This window comes from Somniosus microcephalus, chromosome 8 (assembly GCF_052327205.1).
Source record: "Somniosus microcephalus isolate GS21.2 chromosome 8, FLI_Smic_1.0, whole genome shotgun sequence".
Lineage (NCBI taxonomy): Eukaryota > Metazoa > Chordata > Chondrichthyes > Squaliformes > Somniosidae > Somniosus > Somniosus microcephalus.
In genome coordinates, this window is record NC_140994.1 from 182,790,350 (window position 1) to 182,814,540 (window position 24,191).

Here is a 24,191-nt window from a genome sequence, read left to right on the forward strand (position 1 = left end):
CTCAGAAAGAGGGTGAAAAACGCTCATTCTCGGGAGAGACAAAGCCGCTGCATCCGTGCGCGCCGCCATTTTTTTTTTTCAACACACAAGTGCTGCGAAAGTATTGCAGTCCTACGGACCATTTTTGCCAGGAACGGCTTGCCGGAACAGATTTGCTCTGATAACGGACCACAGTTTGTGTCCGAAGAGTTCCGGAGGTTTATGAAGAAGAATGGGGTAAGGCATTACACATCCGCCCCGTATCATCCAGCCACAAATGGATTGGCTGAGAGGTTCGTACAAACCTTTAAGAAGGCAATAAAGGCTATGTACAATGACAACATTCCGCTGCAGCATAAGGTGGACAATTTCCTGTTCGCCTACCGGAATGCGACACATGCAGTCACCAACCAGGCCCCGGCCATGATGTTCTTTAACCGAAGGTTAAGATCACGCCTGGATTTGCTCAGACCAAAAGTACGAAGAGATGTTGAGAGTAAGCAATTCCAGCACATCCATAAGAAGCCAACAAGGAGCTTTAATGTAGGGCAACCAGTCTTGGCCCGCGACTACCGAACAGAAAAATGGCAGCCAGGAACGATATGCACACGGCAGGGCCCACTAATGTACACAGTGGGCGTTGGGGAGAACATCGTGAGATGCCATGCTGGCCAGATCCTAGAGTCACAGGAACAAGTCAACCCCATGCCTCACCCATACGTACCTGGTGAGGAACCCGGCGTACAGGTCGCATCTACCCCAGAAACAGTAGCATCGGAAGCTGATGACCCAACCGACGACAGGGTGCCAGAATCGCCTCCGCACCAAGAGCGAGACACTCGGGAAAGGCACTATCCAGAAAGGATCAGAAAGCCTCCCCAAAGACTGAATATATAAATGGACTATTTTCAGCTAACGTTGTATGTTCAAAGTGTTAATTGTAATTAGTTTGATATTTAATTGTTAAATGAGTGTTATGGTACTGTTAATCTAAAAGGGGAGGAATTGTAATGTATATACCTTTAAGGGGGGAACCACTTTTTACAGCTCATGTATACTGTAGTACCGGCAGTGACCACACCTGTATATAGCACTGAGTAGTAATCTGTACAGTTCAGTTCCAGAGTGAGCCACGTTGAGTAAACACCTGTTGTACCATTCTCCTGCAGTCTGTGTCTTACTACTGACGGACACAACACTATCGACCCCAACACAAGGCTCTTTTAAATAGGTAAGCTGAAGGTGAGTCATCTGTGATGCCATCAGATCCACTCCAGTTAATTGGCCGGGAAACACGCATGACTCAATTAATTGATCTAGTTAAGTTATACAGTCAGTGGAGAGCACGCTGATGGAAAGTTCCTGCTGGTGACCGGCTTTGCGGCCCGCCCCACCCCCGCACCCAAACCCAGTCACAGGTAAAAATTCAGCCCATTGTCTTCAATTAATAAGATTTCAGATTGCAGCAATTCTTACATTCTAAAGCATTGAATATATAATGGTTCATGTGATAGATTAGTGACCCATACAGACCAAGAAAGCCCCAGTTTGATGCCTGCATCTTGGTGATCTCCACCAAGGATGGGTTACGATTTCCCTTAGTATCGCTAGGCTAGAGATAAGAAACTAGCCAAGGTTCACAGAACAGAATCACAGAAACCCCACAGTGCAGATAGAGGCCATTTCGGCCCATCGAGCCTGCACCGACACATATCCCACCCGATCCCCATAACCCCTACACCAACACATATCCCACCCTATCCCCGTAACCCCACGTATTTAATCCCCCTAACACTAAGGGTCAATTTATCATAGCCAATCAACCTAACCCGCACATCTTTGGACTGTGGGAGGAAACTGGAGCACCCGGAGGAAACCCACGCAAACACGGGGAGAATGTGCAAACTCCACACAGTCGCCCAAGGCCGGATTCGAACCTGGGTCCCTGGCGCTGTGAGGCAACAGTGCTAACCACTATGCCACCGTGCTGCCCACGGTTCTCATATAAAAACAGAAAATGCTGGAAATACTCAGTGGGTCAGGCACCATTTGTGGAGAGAGAGACAGGGTTAACGTTTCAGGTCAATGAGCGTTCGTCAGAACTCAATCCTGATCATTATCCAGTGGCCCCATCTGTGTGTATGGATTTAGGTTGAGGATCAGGCTTGGCAGTTGTACCTTCGAATGCACACACATATGCCAGGTGCTGAGTCAAAGAGAATCCCAGCATGTTCCAAAGGAAATTAGGGAAGAAGTGAATCTTCTTCTATATCATACACTTCCTACTGGCTGGACTCTGTGATATTACCAGGAGCCTAGGAGCTGATCACCTCGAAGGGATTATTACTAGTCCTAGCCCCTTTAGGGCTACCCCAGATCAGACGTATTCCTCAGACGTTCACTTTCAACTAAAGCTTGAGGTAGCCAAATCCTAAAGACGCTTATTTGGGTCTAAAGGTCTGGACTATTTCTCCCTAAAGGAAAGGAACAACCTGAAAATGTTACTGTCCTCCAGATAGCACTTTTAATAAGTTTAGCTAGACTGTAATGTTCTGGATATTATGAGGGTCTGGAAAACTCCCCCAGAATTCTGCAACTCCTCACCAAAGAGGGTACAGAGATTGAGTTTGTGAATTTGATACAGAAGTATTATGTGAGACAATTCTAAAAATATATAGATTTATTAAAGAACCGACATATAATTTACAGTTGGTGAGTCATTCACAACATTAACAGTTCCAAAAAAAGAAAGCTTTACAATTCTATTATCAGAGAACCTACTCTCAAATCTTAACCTCACTACAGTTTTAAAGTTCTTAATTTTATTCAGGATATCCATCAAAATCAAATACAGTACCTTTGATCCCTGAGGTACAAAGAGTTGGAGACTTCCAGAGCTGACTCCGAAGCCGAGAATCGCTTTGCCCCTTTAAGTGAGTCTATTATCCCATTTGAGAGTACAATATTTATACCCTTTTCCAGTGGTATTTCCTTTAAGGTTTTCTGCTGATGTAAGCTAATTATCTCGTCATTTTTCTGCTGACCCCTGCAGTTTTTACAATCACCTCAGCTGGTAGCACTACAAAACCTTGGGCTAAAAATTCGGTATCGCCGCGCCAGGTCTTTAGTGCCCGAAATTTTGCGCTCGCCCGGATTCCCGTAGCGCCCGCCTGAAATTCAGTTGCGCCGCCCCAAGACGGAGGCGGGCGCTATTGCAGGGTTTGGCCGCCTCGTTTGGGGCGATGAAAGTCAGTTTCAGGCGTCCAGCTGCCGCTGTGGCACCCGATGCGGTGCGGCAGGCTGGGGTACTGCAGGCCTCCTCCTTCTCTTAAGGAGGAGCTGCCTGCAGCCGTGAGATCGCCACTGGATTCCCCCGGCAAATGAGCAAAGCACCACGGAGAAGTGCCGGGCTCGCGGGAGTCAGACACCAATGCCGCGGGGGGGTGGTGCAGGAGTCCGGGGAGGGAGGTGCGGCCAGGCGGCCGCCGGGAAAGCGGCCAGCCGCCCCTCCACCTTTATGTGCCGGCCTCTCGGAGCTGCAAGGCACCGTTTTTCAAACGCTGTTTGCGGCCGCTACGGGCGAGGCAGCCGCAACTGAATTTGGCCATTGGCACGGAATAGCATTGGAACCGGGGCGCTGCGCACACCGATGATGTCATCGGTGCTGGCGCAGCGCTACCGGCTAACGCCGATGTTAGGGACCAACTGAATTTCGGGCGCTAAAAAACTTCCGGCGCAAACCACTCTATAGCCAATAAGTGGGCGCAAATGCGACTGAATTTCTAGGCCCATGTCTCTCCTCTAAGTGTTCTAAATTTATCATAAAAAACAGTGTAACAGCAGGTGTGCTTTACTTGGTATCATTTTTATGAAGGCAGGTGTTTGTTACTTTTATGTGCTCCTTTACAAGGTGTAAATTAGAACACCTTATACAGGGTGTACTATTGTCTTGTTCCCAAAGATTCAGACTGTCAGGAGCCTTTAACCTTCTGTTTCAATAATGTTATTGATTCAGTGTCAACAACTTATCTTATCTCAATAGCCAGAATGCTATCACAGCCTTTTCATCGTTCGGTTTCTCGATTTCCAGAACCAGTTTGTCATGTTTTAATAAGGCCAGAATTCTTTCATAGAGTGGTGTATTTTTCTGAATAGATTATGTGGCTTATTCCTTCACAACCTCGCCCACCAAATATCTTCTGTTGGGAAGTAGCGCATGATATGGGGAACAGCGCTGTGTGAGAGAACAAACCTTGACAATATGGATTGCTTTTATGCTATTTATCCAGTAAAAGATTAGTGAGAAAAGGCCATTCATTGACACATAATGCTTTATTTTTCCAGTGAAACATCTTGGAGTAGAGTTGTTAGAAATTAGGGTATCCAATATATATGGGGTTATGCAAATGAAATTCTGACGTGACTAAGACTGTGTTTAGATGATTGTATTAGAACTTGAGACAAAATGTCTCTTCAGACTGGTGTTAGAATAACTGGATAGATGCTTAGAATTTGCTTATATTTTGACTCCCTGCGGATGTTATAACATTTTGCACTGTGACAGTCACATATGACCTTTTTTCCAGGCTAGCTGTCTGCTGTTTGTGTGCTCGGAAGAGTGTTTTATGTATCTTTAATTTGACCAACTGTAAGACATTCAGATTGGTTTGAACTTCTGTCTGACAGTTTATAGAGTTCAGACCTGTAGAAGAGACAACTCAAGACAAAATTTCAGGGTAAACTATTCTTTACTTAAAATCAGCAAGAGGTTACAAGTAAGCACACAAAGTACCATCCATACTCAAGTCATTTACTTATCACAAGTAAGCACGCACAGATCAGACAGTAAAATAACCCGTACTCAATTTATTTACTTATTACTAGTAAGCACGCACGGATCAGACAGTAAAATAACCCGTACTCAATTTATTTACTTATTACTAGTAAGCACGCACGGATCAGACAGTAAAATAACTCGTACTCAAATTATTTACTTATTACTAGTAAGCACGCACAGATCATACAGTAAAATAACCCGTACTCAATTTATTTACTTATCACAAGTAAGCACGCACGGATCAGACAGTAAAATAACTCGTACTCAAATTATTTACTTATTACTAGTAAGCACGCACAGATCAGACAGTAAAATAACTCGTACTCAAATTATTTACTTATCACAAGTAAGCATACACGGATCTAAATCATTTACTTTAAGCTCAAGTGATCATAAGCAATCACATATTATAGTAATCTGGGATGTTATGATTAAGGTTATCCACCAGGTGGTGCTGTAGCCAATGCTACTGCTAAGGTCAGGGGTTGCTTCCTGTTAAGGTCAGGGGTTAGCTTCCTGCTAAGGTCAGCAAAGGTGCAATACCTGGAAGCAGGCCTGCCTGGTTGTCTCGCAGTCGTTCAATAAAGTACTCGTCTTAATCCTCATACCTCGCCTCTTCGAGTTCCTTGTCTCACTACATGGATTTATCACACATATGTACTAACACCAATGAGAGGTCAGCTCAGCAGTGACTAGATGTATGACTTTAACTGGCAACTGACCAGATTGCCCTCGACTGCAGCAGCGAGTGGTCAATTTACAGCATCTTTCACACCCCAAAACTTGGCATGGTGCCCACAGCATTCATGTCCTGAACTGCGTGAATAGCCTTGTTTTCTCTCTCACTTTCTTTCCTATCTGTTTTGACGCTTGGTTAACCAAGGCCAGACGTTCAGGGGTTGGAAAAAGTCCTTGTTTTTGCATCTGAGGGTTGACTCCTGGTTCTCACAGAACTTTTCAAGATTGAAAAAGCTTGCAAGTGCACCATTTATTTTACAAGTGTTTAGCCAAGAAGTCTCTTTCCCTCAAAGCTTGTTGGTACATCAAATTTGGTCACTGTAGCTTCAGTCAAATTTACCGTGAACGGTGTATTCTTGCACCAACCAAGGCCAAACACCTATGTTTAGTCCATTACTACTAATAACCATATTATATGTCTAAGTTAGGATTTTTACTTTGTTTAACAAAACTGCTTTAAAATGTGTAAGTTAACCAGTGTATGAGAATAAAATAGAAGATATCTTTGGAAATGTAATGATTCATTCCATGGTACAATAGTCTGATACTGAAATGGTTAGTTTTGCATAGCTAAAGCTGCATGAACATCAATAACTGATAACAAGCAGTTACGAACATCTGATGGCCAAGAATGGCATGTCTGACTCCAAACTAGGGAGGATATGGGCAAGGGAGATAAGAGAAATTCCGATGGGTAGGGCTTCAAAATGTATAAACAATAAAGCATGTGTGATGATTGTGAAGACCACTCCTGGAGGGAGCATCTTCATCTCAAAGTTGAGACAAAGAACTCGACGTGCCATTGGGCACCTTGGTTTAGGAAGAGCCCTTACAGGTTAAATGATCCTGTCCATATTTTACATCAGGCCTACCCCTAAAAAAGGGTATGAGAGAAAGACCTGAAAAGCACTTAGCACAGATGGTGGAGGGGAGAGCCATACAAGAGTGGGGCTGGTCTAACACTCTTTCGGGAGCGGCCTCAACCCATTCTTGGAGGTTCTAGACGAGAGGAAGAAAGGCCGTAAGCCGGAGAACTGTTCACGCACGCCAGCCGCTTGCCCGATTGGGATCGGTACCAGCTGCTTGTCATGGTTGTATGTTTTTGCTGTATAACTAGTGTGTTATATTCCGTCTTAAACTCTGAGTAAACACAATATTCCCATCATATTGCAATTGATCCTGATTATCTGAAAGACCAGAGATAAGCTAGTATCAACAAATTGGCTAAGCGCAACAGAGTTTCCGCTTTGGGCGCAATCTGCTATCCAGGCGCAAATCAAATTGTGCCCAAAATCATGCTAGTTTTGAGATGTGTCGTTTTTTTCTCAAGTTTTTGCTCAAACTCATTTGCATATCGGCGAATGCAAAATCTGCCATGATCCAGTTCAATTGGGCAATGCCAGAAGCTAATTTTAAAAAATTGCTTAAAAAATATTCCTTGATAAATTTTCATACAATAATGTTAATATTCATAAAAGGATACATGACCACTATCTAAATGCTTTGGTGCAGTTTGATTAAAACAACTGAAAATGGGTTTATCACAAAAAATAAGCATTTTACTCAGAGTGTCTAGTCCATTACCTGTGAGTATCCTGATTCTAAAATACTGTAACTGAAAATGACTTTAAAAAATATACAGCACCATTAGCTAGTTATACAACAACAACAACTTGTATTTATATAGTGCCTTTAATGTAGTAAAATGTCCCAAGGCGCTTCAGAGGAGGGTTATCAAACAAAATTTAACACCAAGCCACATAAGGAGACATTAGGGCAGATGACCAAAGGCTTGGTAAAAGAGGTAGGTTTTAAGGAGCATCTTAAAGGAGGAAAGAGAGGTAGAGAGGTGGAGAGGTTTTTGGAGGGAATTCCAGCGCTTAGGACCTAGGCAGCTGATTGCACGGCCACCAATGGTTGAGCGATTAAAATCAGGGTTGCTCAAGAGGCCAGAATTAGAGGAGCGCAGACATCTCGGGGGGGTTTGTGGGACTGTAGGTGATTACAGAGATAGGGAAGGGTGAGACCATGGAGGGATTTGAAAACAAGGATGAGAATTTTAAAATCAAGGCATTGCTTAACCGAGAGCCAATATAGGGTCAGCGAGCACAGGGGCGGTGGGTAAACGGGACTGTTGCGAGTTAGGACACGGGCAGCAGAGTTTTGAATGACCTCAAGTTTACATAGGGTAGAACGGAGAGGCCGGCCAGGAGCGCATTGGAATAGTCTAGTCTAGAGGTAACAAAGGCATGGATGAGGGTTTCAGCAGAAGATGAGCTGAGGCAGGGGCGGAGTCGGGTAATGTTACAGAGGTGGAAATATTGGGGTACAGTAGTCAGTTTCTTAGTAAATTAAAAAAATATATATATTCAAAAGCATTTAAAATGTGCCTATCAGTGTCCTTGCGCCCAAAAGAACCAGCTTAATTTTTAGAGCCTCCTCGAGCTCAAGTGGCGTAAACTCCCAATGATGATTAATCCATCCTGGGGGCATGGACAGTTTTGTAGGTGGGGCCTACCTCTAGTGTTTGTAAACTAGTGCAAAAAATTGTGGAAACTTGAGTTACACTGGACGTAATTTGTGATCTTTGGTGCTGGTTTTGCCTATTTCAGGTGAATTGCGCTGAAAAATGCAGCGTAATGAGCAGAAACTCCAGGTATCTATCTTTTAATATTTACAACAGTATATGGGTTTGGAAAAATAAAACTTGACACATAAACCATTTGCTAGTCTTTGGTAAGAACACGTCAGATTTTATTCCATACAAAATTCGTCTTTGCACTCCAGCTTGCTGAAAATCCATGTGCGCATACAGTAGAAATCCATCAGTAGCATGCTAAAAGTTAAGACTAAATAGTGAAAATCAACCCCATTCAGGAGGAAGCTGGCCCAGTCTCTGGGATCTGTCTATATGGTTAATATGGCTTTATGATCCGAATCATCAGAATGAATTTGCCCTTTCACGCTTGGCTCAGTCAGTTGTACATGGTGTTGTCTTTTTGAAGTCATTCACCTATGTAATTTTTCATCAGAGGTTTCCCTATTGCAATGCAGTATTTCTGCATTCATTTGTCTGAGCCAAGTTGCAGTTAAGTTACATTCGGTTAAGGTGGACAGCAGTTGCAGTTTATGCAAACATAGATTGATTTCAAGTCACATGACAGCAAACTGCCAAAGCTTTCTTGTGTTATATGTAGCAATACAACAACAACAACTTGCATTGATATAGCACCTTTAACGTATTAAAACGTCTAAAGGTGCTTCACAGGAGCATTATCAAACATAATTTGACACCGAGCCACATAAGGAGATATTAGGACAGATGACCAAAAGCTTAGACAAAGAGTTAGGTTTTAAGGAGCATCTTAAAGGAGGAGAGAGAGTTACAGAGGTGGAGGGATTTAGGGAGGGAATTCCAGAACTCGGAGCCAAGGCAGCTGTCAGCACGGCCACCAATGGTGGAGCGATTAACATTGGGGATACACAAGAGCCAAAATTGGAGGAGTGTAGAAATCTCAGAGGGTTGTAGGGCTGGAGGAGGCCACAGAGAAAGGGAATGCGAGCCCATGAAGGGATTTGAATTGAAGAATGAGAATTTTAAAATCGAGGCATTGCCAGACCGGGAGCCAACATAGGTTGGTGGGCACAGGGGTAATGGGTAAACGGGACTTGATGCGATTTAGTATATGGGCAGCAGAGTTTTGGATGAGCTCAAGTTTATTTAGGGTGAAAGATGGGAAGCTGCCCAGGAGTCCATTGGAATAATCAAGTCTAGAGGTAACAAAGACATGGATGAGGATTTCTGCAGCATATGAGCTGAGACTGAGGTGGAATTGAGCAATGTTACGGAGGTAGAAGTAGGTCGTCTTGGTGATGTAGTACATTACCATTACATTTTTTTTCTATACATGTTTATCTGAATTTGAGGTTTAAAGTTTGCTTCCTTTATGCAATTGTTTTTCACTTGCTTTTTAAAAAGTTGCTGTGCAACTTTTTCTCTTCTAACTATTTTCTTGGAAGTGATGGTGTCATGGCTGAATTAGTAACATATTAGACTCACAATAAGAGATTAATAACTCTAATTAATCCCATTGGTCTTATTCATATTCATCGGTTACATAATTGCTTCAAACCTTTAGCACATATACGAGACTCAAGTAGTCAAACTCTGGCAATAGAGCTGCATACTGGAGGCAATAAACATTAAGGTTAATCATTTTCCAAATGAGGAAAATCCTTTGCTAGTATAATTCAGTGCTCTGCTTGTTCACAATTATGGAAAAAATTTAATATTGTCATTTTACTTGCTTGTTTATATTCACCCTTAAGTTTTTGGTATACTAATAGATGTGTCAGTAATCTGTATCCCTTGCCATTGGTTGTAGTCTCTTAATGGCCTGACTAGTTGTGGTAAGAAGAGATCTTAATGAGTTTTGGAAAATAAATCAGCAAGGCTCTCTAAAACCTGGAGACATTAACTCGTGTGTAAAAGGATTACTTACTGTGTAAAGGAGTGGTTGAATCAATCAATATGATATATATCCGGTTCCAGTTTGGCTGACTTGTTTTTGTACCCTCTGTCCCGTAATGAATTTAGTAAAAAAAAACACCTATTTCCCCTGGATAATGTTGGCTTTAACATCTAATACCTGTGACATTCCTACAAATGCTTTCCTCTCAGGGGACAGTTGGGTTGGAGGTTTCCTACCTGCTCTCCTTGCTGGTAAATAGAGTTAGAAAGCATTATGTGTTGAGTTAGTAATCACTGTGCACCAATGTGACACTGCATATATGAATGTCAAATACAAGCATTTTGCTTTGTTAACTATGGAGCCATAGTACATATAAGTCTAAAAGTTGCTGTCTGGCTGTAATTGAGTGATAGGGGGCAGCGATGTTAGAGTGTAGTAAAGCACTCGTTTACTGCATGTCTCTGAACACCAACTGAATTGCTGGAGGATGGAAAGATATTCTGAGAGCTAATGCACTCAAATCATGTAGAACATCAATTAAGTGATATTACACTTTGTAATTTGTCAGCCATTTTTCTAGAAAAGAGCCTTGAGATTAAGTGATTTTAACATGTGTTTTGGGAAGAAGCTTGCCTGAAAGGGGGTAGTTTTCCCAGACAGACCCATGCTTGGGTTACTCCTCCATAGACTGACCAGAGGTAATTTCAGTGCAGGATGGGTAGTTGTTTTACACAAGTCCCAAACAATGGCTAACATTTATCCCTCAACTAACAGATGATCTGGCCATTAATTTCATTGCTGTTTATGGGTGCTTGCTGTGCACAAACTGACTGCTGCGTTTCCTAGCTTACAACAGTAAATACACTTCAAAATGTACTTCATTGGCTGTAAAGTGCTTTGAAATGTCCTGAGGCCATGAACCACTTGCTCCTACACATTCAGAGTTCTTCAACGACCATCTATTGCCATCTTATGCTGGTCGTTTGATATTTTGTAGCTAAAGGCATCTAAATACTCAGGACAATGTTCAGGTCAAATGCAGGGCATTTATTTCCTAAATTATCCAGTGCATAAATGTTGGCATCTTGAGTGGCAATGGTACTGCCCTGTGATTTGTTTCAGATGTGTGACACCTAATTTACCATTCATAAGTGATTCCCTTGTGGAAGGAATAAGTATGTTGGCTCACTTGGCTGGCTGTGGTGTTTTACTGACAGCGTGTTAGTTCAACAGAGTAGAGTAATCCAAATTATATAGGTTCAGATGCAAGGGATAAATTAACTAGTCGGTTTTATTAATACTGACAGAAAGTACAAGCAAGTTTACCAGTAGGATGCCTATCTGGGTCTATGGAAGAAGTTAGAGGCTTATTTAAACCATTTGTTAGTCTTTGATAAGAACATGCCAGATTTCATTCCAGACAAAACACATCTTAATACTCCACCCTATCACAGACCTTTCTCTTTGTTCATTCCTCCCCCCGCCCCTTTCTCCCTGACTCTGTACTTGCTTATAACTGTTAAATCTCTAACTTCTTCCAGTTCTGATGAAAAGTCACCAACCTGAAAGGTTAACTCTGTTTCTGTCTCCTGACCTGCTGAGTATTTCCAGCATTTTCTGGTTTAATTTCTGATTTCCATCATCCGCAGTATTTTGCTTTTGTATTAATCTGACGCCTCCTGCTTACTTAGCAAAATCTTAATGACCTAATCTAAAACATGTGTTAGCCTCTTGCACAGAATACATTCTGATAATACAAAGATGCTACTAATAACTTCTGTATTGTCAAGCTATTTTTCCTATTATATTATGCAATATTACAAAAATCATATAGAAGCACGGGAGATAGTGCATAAAAGATTTTCCCGGATGATACCAGAACTGAGAGGGTACAACAATCAGGAAACACTGAGCAGGCTGTGAAGGGATAATTACTAGTTCTAGCCCCTTTAGGGCTACCCCAGATCAGGCGTATTCCCCAGACGTACACTTTCAACTAAAGTTTGAGGTAGCCGAATCCTAAAGACGCTTAATTGGGTCTAAAGGTCCAGACTATCTCTCCCTAAAGGAAAGGAACAACCTGAAGATGTTACTGTCCTCCAGATAGCACTTTTAATAAGTTTAGCTAGACTGTAACATTCCGGAAATTATGAGGGTCCGGAAAACTCCTCCAGAATTCTGCAATTCCTCACGAAGGAGCATACAGATTGAGTTTGTGAGTTTGATACAGAAGTATTATGTGAGACAATTCTAAAAATATATAGATTTATTAAAGAACCGACATGTAATTACAGGTGTTTCAATCGCAACATTAACAGTTCCAAAAAGAATAAGCTTTACAATTCTTATTAGCGATCTTAACTTCTCTACAGTTTTACAGTTCTAAGTTATTCCAGGATATCCACCAAAAACAAATACAATACCATTGATCCCCAAGATACAAAGAGGTGTAGACTTACAGAGCCTGCCTCTGAAGCCAAGAATCGCTTTGCCCCTTTACAGTGAATCTATCATCCCATTTGAAAGTTCAATATTTATATCCTTTTTCAGTGGTACATCCTTTGAAGTTTTCTGCTGATGTAAGCTAATTATCTCTAGTCATTTTCCTGCTGACCCCTGCTATTCTTACAGTCAGTTCAGCTGGTAGCATAAAGAATCGTGGCCTAGAAATTCAGTTGGTTGCGCCAGCAGTTAGCGCCTAAAGAAAAGTAAATGTCGGGCGCTATGCGTGTTGCGGCCGGGCGCAGCGCAGTTTGCGCCTCGCCCCAAATTAAGTTGGCCGTTAGCGCCTGCGCAAAGTTTAGCGCCCGCCCGGATGCGCGCGCAGAAAATGACATCACATCCTCGTGCAACGCCCTTTGGCCGCCCCGATTCCAAACTTCAGTCGGACCGCCCCATTGTGCGGCTGGCGGCCGGAGCGTTTGAAAAAGGGAACGCAACACAGCCAGCGCGGGCCCCGGGGGGCGCAAATTAAAGGGGACGTACCCTCCAGTATAAAGGCCAGCCATTTTGCACCAAGCACTCTTGTGCAACGCATTTCTGGACACACAACAAGGAGGATAGCTAACTGGTTTCAAGCAGCAACAGCTCAGGTATTTTTGGACTCAGGCCAGAGCACTGCAAGTGGCCTTTTGGAAATTTGACTGTTTGCCAGGATTTGATGGGGTTTGCATGGGGTGCCAACGCGGAGCTGCAGCGCCATGTCCGTAGGGCTCGCAGGCGCATTGTGAGAGGGGCAGCCCTGGCTAGAGGCAGAGGGGGCAACAGGCGTCGGCCACGTAGGCCTTACCCAGTCAGGCTATACCGCCAGCAGCACTCCTACCTCAACATGACTGGCGCGCGATGTGTTAGAAGGCTCCGATTCTGAAAGGAGGTGGTTGCAGAGATCTGCCACCTGCTTCGCAGAGATCTGCGTCCAAAGCTCAGGTGCAGGACGTCTCTGTCGGTGGAAGTGAAGGTGACGGTGGCATTGAACTTCTATGCCACCGGCTCCTTCCAATCCGCTGCTGGGGACATAGCTAACATCTCCCAGTACGGCGCGCATCGCTGCATCCGCCAGGTGACCGAAGCACTGTTCAGAAGGAGACGCCAATTCACCTCCTTCCCCATGGCCCTGGAGAGCCAGCATCAGCGCGCATTGGGATTTGCAAGACTCGCGGCCTTCCCCTTTGTGCAGGGCACCATTGACTGTACGCATGTGGCTTTGCGGGCCCCTCTGGAGCATGGCGAGCAGTTTCGCAACAGGAAGGGCTACCATTCTCTGAATGTGCAGCTGGTGTGTGACCACAAGCAGCGCATCATGGCTGTCAATGCCAGCTTTCCAGGCAGCAGCCACGATGCGTTTATCCTGCGGCAGAGTACTGTGCATGACATGTTCGAGGCACAGCCTCCCCCAAGAGGATGGCTACTCGGGGACAAAGGCTATCCTTTGTGTACCTGGCTCATGACCCCGCTCCGCGCGCCCAGGACCGCTGCTGAAGAGGCATACAACGAGAGCCATCAAACCACCCGCAACATCATCGAGCAAACTATTGGGGTCCTCAAGCAGCGGTTCCGCTGCCTTGATCGCTCCGGAGGATCTCTGCAGTATTCGCCGGACCGGGTCTCCAATTTGTGGTAGTTTGCTGCATGCTACACAACCTGGCTATCCGCAGGACTCAGGCACTGCCACCTGACGTTGGACCAGCACCTCAGGAGGAGGAGCAGGAGGAGCAGGAGGAGGAGGAGGAGGAGCAGGAGTACGTTCCCAGGAGGGAGCGACCAGGGCCAAGGGCCGCGCGACGCCACCTTATTACACGTTACTTCTAAGCCCCCTGTCAGGGAATGCCTTGTGGCCATGAGGGAAGATGAATGCAGCCGCTCCGCAAGCCCTCAGCCGGCGAAGCCAACAAACACTAACAAGAACAACCATGGAGACTCTATGAATAAAGATAATTATTTATTACACAAAAATGAAAACCCCTTCCCACATGAATCCCCAAAAACAATCAACGGGCCCCACAAAAAGCCCAACAAATGACTCACTCCCACAAACTGGGGAGGAGTAACTCCACATTTGTACAAACCTGGCCTCGACCTCGGCCTTAACGCAAAAAATAAGCCCACGAACCAAACAACCATGGGCAAAAGAAAGATGGCCACCGCCATATAAAACGAAAGCTGGCCACACCCTCTACTGAGTGGCCCGCGAGGGCGAGACCTTTTCCAGCCTTTTGCCTCCCCTGCCCGGCCTGCTGCTCCTTCGCAAGCTCTGCCCAGTGGCTGCTGCGAGGCTGGGGGAAGGCGCCTGAGGCTCAGATGTCCTTCCGCCAGATGCCCTTGGGGGGCAGCCTACACGGCCTTTGGGCCTCGAGGGGCCGGCTGCTGAGTGGCGCACCTGAGCCTGGCCACCATCAGCTCCAGCCGCTTGCCCTTGATGCCCCAGTGGGGGAGTGGCGGCGACGGATGGCGCAATGTGGGCAAGCTGGCGTCTGGGATGCGCTGGCTGGTGCTGTGGCGCGCTGGCACTCGGCCGGGCCCGCACCGCAGGATCCGCACCAATCAGCCGAGGGGCGGCTCGCTGGGATGCTGCAGCGCGGCGGGTGCCCTGGCGATGCCTGCCTGAGACAGCGCGTGTGGCAGCAGTGAGTGCCCCTGTTGTCCTGGTGTGCGCCCGCATCACACCCGCCAGGGACTTGACGGCATCAGTGAGCATGCGGCCACTCGCGGCAGTTGATGCCCCGAACTCGCGCACACTGGTCACCAGCGACTCGATGGCCTCAGGCATGCGCCCCACCACGCGCATGAGCTCCGTGTGGCACCGGTCCGAACCCTCGGCCATCTTGTCCAGCTTCCGTGCCTCCTCCGAGGTGAAGGTGTCCGGACTGGAGTCGGGACTCTCCCGCTGGGGAGCAGGGGACCGAACTAGGGGAACTTTGCCACGTTGGTGGTGGCGAGTGTCCCGATCAACTGCACTCCCCTCTGATCCTTCCCCCCTTTGGGGGGAAGGCTGCGGCCCACGCGCAGGGCTCCTGGGTGGCTGGACGCCACTGGTCCCAGCAGCTGCAATCCCCTGCGACAGTTGGTCCAGGCACTCGTCCAGTGAGGACGTGTCAATCATTTCGTCCTCTCCTGCGGGACCTGAGTGTTCCCCTGATGGTCCGGCTTGCTCTTGCTCTTGCTCCTCCTCCTCCTCCTCCTCCTCCTGCTCGGAGGGGCTGTCACTGGCAGCTTCAGGGACCTGGTCGTCACCAGCTGAAAGCAGGAATGCACAAGAGTAGCTTCAGAGTGAGGAGACGGCGTCAGCGAGGGAGTCAGGACTGGTGGCATTCAGCGCATTGGTGGGACAGTGGCAAAGGAGGTAGCTCGGATGCGCAAGTGCGACGCGAGAGGGCCAAAAGGCGAGGTCCTTACCATTGCCGGGCAGTGGAGGGTCGGCTACTCCGCACGCTGTGGGCACGATCAGCCGGGCTCCCATGAGCCCACTCACGCGCTCCTCCAGGGGAGTGAGCTTCTGCAGCTTGGCGCGGCCTCCCCTGGTCCTGGCACGGGCCTGGCGATTATAGGCAACTTTAACCTGCAAGAGAAAGGACGGGCTGTAAGTACGGAGTGTAGCCCTGATGTAGTGTGCACTGCCTCCCATGGTGGAATAGCTTGGCCAGAGTGTAGCCCTGATGTACTGTGCACTGCCTCCCATGGTGGAATAACTTGGCCAGAGTGTAGCCCTGATGTACTGTGCACTGCCTCCCATGGTGGAATAGCTTGGCCAGAGTGTAGCCCTGATGTAGTGTGCACTGCCTCCCATGGTGGAATAGCTTGGCCAGAGTGTAGCCCTGATGTAGTGTGCACTGCCTCCCATGGTGGAATAGCTTGGCCAGAGTGTAGCCCTGATGTACTGTGCACTGCCTCCCATGGTGGAATAGCTTGGCCAGAGTGTAGAGTGCAGAATGGGCAATTGATGCTCATGACTGTCCCAAAGCTGCTGGCTGAGGGCTGGCCATTAGGCCTTTCAGCTCCCTTTGCCCATCATGTCAGGTGTACATGCAAGAATGAGGAGGAGACTGGAAAGGGTACTCACCCTAACAATCCTGGTCAGGTCGTTGTATTTTTTCCGACATTGGGTGTAGGTCCTGGGGGCATCGCCGGTGAACATCACCCTGTTGGCGATCTGCTTCCAGGCTCTGGTGTATTCTTGGTGGGTCGGATTCCTCCCAGTCTCTGGGAACAAGATCCTGCGCCTCTTCTCCAGAGCTGTCACCATTATTCCCAGATCACGCTCTGAGAAGCGCAGGGCACGCTCACGGGCCTTCTCTGGCATTGCCATGACTCCCTGGGGCTGAGCAGCAGTGTTGAGGCCTATTTGCAAAGCTGCAGTGTGCAGGGCATGGCAGCAGACCAAATCGTCCCTTCCCCCTTTAAGAGCTGGTCGGCGCCACGGGGTCTGCTGTCAATCAAAAAATGACCGCACCCGCGCTGCACCCCGCCTCGGCGCTATCCCTCTGCACCGCCGGCTTAGCGCCTAAAGATAGTAGTGGAACGCCTCTTTTAGCGCTCCAGCAACCTCTTAGGGCGAAGCGACTGAATTTCCAGCAAGGGGGCGCAACTTTGGGGCGGGCGCTAACTTCGGGCGGGCGCTAACGTTAGCGCCCCAAAACTGGCTATACTGAAATTCTAGGCCCATGTCTCTTGTGTAGGTGTCTTAAGCATAAAAAACAGTGTAACAGCAGGTGCATCTATTTGATGTAATTTTTACCAATGGTCTTCTGTTTGTGTCTTTTGCATTTAGAACACCTTAACTAGGATGATCTAAGCAATTCTTAATCACCTCAGCTGGTTGTAACACAGACTCGTGTCTCCCCTCCGTAGGTGTTGTAAGTTTAACATAAAAACAATTTGACGGCAGGTGTTTCTTTTACTTGATGTCATTTTTATGAAGTGTAGGATTCGCAAAATTCCCAAATACCCCCAAGGTTATTAATAAAAGGGACCCTGCATGGACATTTAAAAAAAAAGGGTACCCAAAAGATGGCACCCGCACCTCGTGACCAAAAGCCTGCAAGATTTTTAAAAGCTTGGACTCTGTGGCAGCACAAGCAGCTTTGGGGAAATCAAAACTTAAAATGCATTTCTGTGAAGAGGACTTTTTGTGTTTGAAGGGCCAGACAGCTAAGCAAACATTTGAATATGCATTTTCGTCAAATTGGAACAGATCAACCTAATTAGGCCTAAACAGGAGGCCAATAGTTTGTCCGCATAAATAATCGGAAACAGCTTAAGGAAGCCATCAAGGCTGGGCAGGCCGATTAAAATCCATTAGGTGTGATAAACGGCCATCTAAAACCAGTTATTTTAGATTGGTGCAATCATTTAAAACAGCCCGCCAAAATTGAAACAATGAACTTACCTGATTTGGCGCGCAGATAAGGGCCATCCAAAGGAGTATAACTGTAGGCCCTTGGTAGCAATCGCTCTCTTGCCTTCTTCTCTCTGGTCACTCTTGTCAGGCTTGGGGCTGCTGCTGCTCGCCCTCGTACCCTGGCCTCATGGCGGGTCTCTCCTCGCTCCCCGCAGTAAGATTTCAGCGGTCACGGACACCATACCAACCACAGGGGAAGGTAACGAGGCCCGAGTCCCTAGTCATCCCGGACACCCAGGCCACAAAAAGGGGTGAGAAAAAACTGAGCAGTTAGCCCAGGACTTGTATAGTAGCCCAACGAGGCGAGATGAATCGAGACAAAGAGTATGGTAGACCCGACAAAGAGCAGAGAAGGGCAGCAGACGACATATTAATAATTAAAACCCGAGCGCCGAGTTATAAGCTGATGCTCGGGGAAGAAAGTATCTGAGGACAGTAAGGCAAGACCCTTGTTGAACACTGCAATAAAGCAGGTGTCCACGCCACAACAAATATACTGCCGTTTGACGCGTGGGTAGGAAAATCTAAGCAGTTACGACTGCCAACTGCCCTATAAACATAACATTACCGCCGACGACCGCCCGAGGGAGAAGAAGAAGAGAACCCATCGTGACGAGACGACGACGGCAGCTGAGGAGAAGAAAGGTGTGTTGCAGCAGCAGCTCCAGCACCGCACCCTGAGACCACGTGGCGACGGGGTACCTAAAAGGACAGAAGACCAAACCTCAAAACCCGCATCCGTTAAAACAGCTGGCTTTGCTTTGGATTGGTGAGCATGAATTCTGGCCCCTCATAGCTTAATCTAGTTAGGTATAGGGGTGGGATAAGGATTAAGGGGATTGTTAAAGTAGTTGTTTTTCCCTCGATATGCCGTGTGTTCCCCATTCCCTGTATAAGTATAATTTTCATATTTGCCTGTATTTTATACTAAGTAATTTTTCTCATAAGACTGTGTTCTCATTTCTGTTTTAATAAAATCTTGGTTTTTCTTACACCAAACCACTTGTCTACTCGAGTCTTTCTGTATCACCGCCTGTACCTAAGTCCGGTGTCTAGAACCCAGGGGCGTGGGAGCGATTCGAACCGCTCACAGTCAGGGGCATAACTGACTGGGCACATGCGCCACCTGCCACCCCCTACAGAAGGCATATGTTTCTTCTTCTTTTATGTGCCTGTTTACGAAGTGTACTTTAGAACACCTTAACAGGGTGTACCATTGTCTTTTTTTCCAAAGATTCAGATGTCAGGAACCTTTAACCTTCTGTTTCAACAAGGCTATTGATTCAGTGTCAACAACTTATCTTATCTCAATAGCCTGAATGCTGTTCACAGCTTCTCCATTGTTGAGGCTTCCAGATTTCCAGATCTAGTTTGTCATGTTTTAATAAAGTCAGAATTCTTTCATAGAATGGTGTATTTTTCTGAATCGGTATGGTTCATTCCTTCACAGCTGGGGTTCTTTTCCCTAGAAAATAAGACTGAGAGGTGACCTGATAAAGGTCTTTAAAATTGTGAAAGAGTTTGATAGGGTAAGTGTACAGAAGATGTTGCCACTTCCGGGGAAGTCCAAAACTAGGGGCTATAAATATAAGATAGTCACTAATAAATCCAATAAGGAATTCAGGAGAAACTTCTTTACTCAGAGAGTGGTTAAAATGTGGAACTCGCTACCACATGGAGTGGTTGAGGTGAATAGGTGAGATTTATGGGGAAACATAGAAACATAGAAGACAGGAGCAGGAGTAGGCCATTTGGCCCCTCGAGCCTGTTCCGCCATTTAATGAGATTGTGGCTGATCATCCAAATTCAGTACCCTGTCCCTGCTTTCTCCCCATATCTCTTGATCCCTTTAGCCTTAAGAAATATATCTAACTCCTTCTTGAATATATTTAATGAATTGGCCTCAACTGTCTTGTGTGGTAGAGAATTCCACAGGTTCCCCACTCTCTGGGTGAAGAAATTCCTCCTCATCTCAGTCCTAAATGGCTTACCCCTTATCCTTAGACTGTGACCCCTGGTTCTGGACTCCCCTGCCAGCGGGAACATCGGGAAGCTAGATAAGCACATGAGGGAGAAAGGAATAGAAGGATATATTGATATGGTGAGATGAGGTAAGGTGGGAGGAGGCTCGTGTGGAGTCATTCGGCCCACCAGGTCTACAGAACACAAGTGGGTCTCAGGCTTTTCCTCTCTTCTCATTCCTCTGCTCTTCCCCAACTGAAATGGAAAGTTTTGCAGCTTCCATCAAGTGGCCTAGACAAGCATTGATAAAAATTAACCCAATGTTAAGTAGGAATGTCAGGTGAAGCTTTGGTTGAAACCTCTTCCTCTGGTTTGGGTGTCTAATGCTTTATTACTAGTGACTTGCCTCCATGCTGTTTTTTGGCAGGAAATCTACAATGTCATAGAAAAAGAAAAAATATGAATGCAAATTGACATCAACATACTTTGCAGTTACTTATTACCTCACAGTTCACATTTTTTCATTGTTTAGGAAATATAATTTTAAACATTTCTTACAAGGTGACATTTTGACAGTGAAGGAAATGAATGCTTAAAACAATTTTAGTGTTGACACTCAGTAGTGTGCTACATTTAACCTGAAACCCGATTTTAACCTCTGTAGAAAGTACTTCTGGAGATTGGGGATTCTCCCAATTGCTTATTGTACGTGGACTGGATTCTGAAGAAAAAATGTTGTAATTTCATAGAGTCGTGAATTCAGCTGTTATATTTAAGTAAAACTATGTGTTATTCTTTTACTATTTATGCATGATGTAAATGTATAGTTCAGCTTCATTTTTTGTAATACATTTTGTAGGAACTTAGGGACAGTTGAAACAGGAGAAGGCCATTCAGCCCCGAGAGCCTGCTCTGCCATTCAATTAGATCTTGGCTGATCTGCACCTCAACTCCATTTATCTGCCTTTTCTCCATATCCCTTGATACCCTTACCTAACAAAAACCTAGTTACTTTACAACCATTGGGGGATAATGCAAGGATTTGATGACCCCAATTTTTGTTAAAGTAGCTAAATTAAAGTTGTACAGGTAGACTATCCTTTATCCGAAAACCTCGGGACCAGCCGTGTTTCGGTTTTCGGAAAATTTCGGATTTCGGAAGGTGGGTCGGCGGGGGTCCGCGGGGGGGGTCGGCGGGGGTCCGCGGGGGTGTCGGCGGGGGTCGGGTCGGCGGGGGTCCGCGGGGGGGGTCGGCGGGGGTCGGGGTCGGCGGGGGTCCGCGGGGGTGTCGGCGGGGGTCGGGGTCGGCGGGGGGGTCCGCGGGGGTCGGGGTCGGCGGGGGTCCGCGGGGGGGTCGGCGGGGGTCGGGGTCGGGGGGGTCGGCGTCGGCGGGGGTCCGCAGTCGTGGCTTGTCCGTCGCTGCTCACCAACAGGTCGTCGTGCTCGGTCGGAACAGGGGCCGGCACCGCCGCGGGCTCAGAGCTCTCGTTGCTTTCGAGCCTTTGGAAGAGAGTCAGGTGGTTCCGCAGGGGGGTCGGCGGGGGGTCGTGCGCACGACTTACGCTGACCCTCTGCTCAGCGTAAGTCAGCGGGGGTCGGGGTCGGCGGGGGTCCGCGGGGGGGTCCGCGGGGGTCGGGGTCGGCGGGGGGGTTGGCGGGGGTCCGCGGGGGTGTCGTGCGCATGACTTACGCTGACCCTCTGCTCAGCGTAAGTCGTGCGCCACTCTGGTCATGTCGTGCGCACGACTTACGCTGACCGAAAAAACCTTCGGTTTTTAGAGGGTTTCGGTTTTCGGAAGTTCGGATAAAGGGTAGTCTACCTGTACAAATGAAGTCGGGTCAAAAATCAGATAAAACGTTTTATTAAGTAACTAACTTACAAGAGTTCCCATTATGTTCTATTGAAATAGCATCCTGTAATATATGAATGGCCCAGAATTTGTGGTTGTAATGGTGGCAAAACTGTCAGCGCTTGCCGTCATTAATGTGTAAAACTGACAGCAACTTCTGGCATCCGTTCATGCGCAGTTAAATGTGGAAATCTAGAAGTTGCTGTCAGTGATACCCTGCTCCTCCACAGCATGCCCTGTTGCAGTCTTCACAGATGCAATCAACACAGAATCACTGATTTGACGTGAACTTCCATTTTTTATGCAATATTCTTGCTGTGAAAACCATTGAAATGTTAAGCCTTGCTGAATGAGTTGTAACTGAGTTTTTAACAGCGTACTAAGTCATAATTACTGCCAAACAACCTCTCTGGTCCTGAAAAACTAATTTTAGAAGTGTGGAGTGTCCGTTCCTCCACTCCATGAAGATAATTCCATGATTTTCCAAATAATAAAAATTAATTTTTATTTTATTTTTTAAAAATTTGTTTATGATAGTTCATCTTCTACCTTAATCCCATATGTATGTCCCAATCTTTATTTCACATTCTGTAAAATGATTAAAAATCCATGCTTTTTACTTCCTAGTTTGCTGTCTGAGAGAAATCTTCCATATGATTGGCTGCTCAGCCTGCTTGATGATGTCGCTGTTGCTGGACACCACAGATCCCCTATAGATGGTGGCAGATTGAAAGCCACGTTGGAAAAGGGGAAATTGATGACACAGAACCCGCTAAATCTTTGTGGGCAGCTTTCTGTGAGGTCAGCGGCGAGTGCCATCCCTTTGCCGCTGACCCCAAAATCCAGACTATTATGTTGAACAATGAACTGACTTAGGTGGACTGAATAATTTTTTTTCATTCTTACCCTATGTTCACAGAAATATATGAATTGCTTTCATATTGCTTCACAGTGTTGAATTTAAAAAGTGATTTGGAAGAATGAGAGGCATAATATAGCAGAACACTGTACTTATCACTTAGGGGACCTAGGTTTTAATCATGACCAGGCAAATGAATTGAAAGCTTTCTCTCTCTCAAAAGGTGTCTAAAATATTTATTAAAGGCAAATAATTTGTGCAATCCAGTTCCCATTAGGCACAAACCACAGTGCAAAAATATCCAAGATAGAAAGAGTGAGTTGTGGAATCACTCGATCGCAATCAGGTATCTTTCTCTGACGGATTTATTCTCTTCCCCAGCCCAGGGTGCAAGGGCCATTGAAACCACGCTAATTGTTGTTACTGCTCAGACCAACTAACACAGTTTAGGCCAACAATCAAAGGCCACGATTTTGCCAGCCATGGCGAGTCTGGTGCGGCCGGAACAGACAGTGGCCTCAAACTTTGCACCCGTCTTCATCCCGCCTCTTCCAAGCGATTTTGCCCTGATTGGGCTTGTGAGGATCCTGCCCTGTGAGGATCCTGGCCAATTAAAAGGAAGCGGGTCTGATGACGTCATCTGGTGACACGTCATCAGCCAGTTTCCTTAAAGGGGCCATGTCCACATTCATTTTGACAGTTGTGCTGTCAGTGTTCTGAAGCATTGAGGTGCTGCAAACACTGACAAGCACTGCACAAAGGTGCACGGCTGCACCCAGGTTCTCCCATTACTCCCTCCATATGCTTATGGAGGGAGTCATGGCACGCAGGGAGGTTCTCTTCCCTTCCAATGGGCAGAAGAGACCTCCCCAGGAGACCAAAACAGCCTGGTTGCACATTGCACAGGAGGGCACAAGCAGGGATGTCATCAGGCAGACCTGAGTGCAGTTCCACAAACATTTCAATGATCTCAGTAGATCACGAAATGTTACTGCCAAGCCACACTCAACCTCATCCTGCTGTGTCGCTCATCACATCCCCATCACTCTGCCTTCCCTACCATACTCCTGCTCTTTACTCACACCAACTTACCTTGCACCTCCACCCATCCCTCACTATCTACATTATCACTCTCCCATTGCACTAGCCACCCCTCACACGCATCCTCATCCTACTGTAAGCATACCAACTAAAAACACACAAGGGTAGGCACTTGGATGGTTTAAGAACATAAGAAATAGGAGCAGGAGCAGACCATTTGGCCCTTCGAGCCTGCTACACCATTCAGTAAGATCATGGCTGATTTCTATCTCATCACCACTTCCCTGCATTTTCCTCATATTCCTTGATTCCCTTAATATTCAAAAATCTATCGATCTCTGTCTTGAATATACTCAATGACTGAGCCTTCACAGCCCTCTGGGGTAGAGAATTCCAAAGATTCACCACCCTCTGAGTAAAGACATTTCTCCTCATCTCAGTCCTAAATGGCCAACCAGTGTTCATGTGAAGTTTCTGGTAATGTGCTGTCAAACATTGAAATCTTTATTTTGAGTTCTTGGACAGATTTGTGTGCACCTCTGGAAGTGGCATAGTGAGT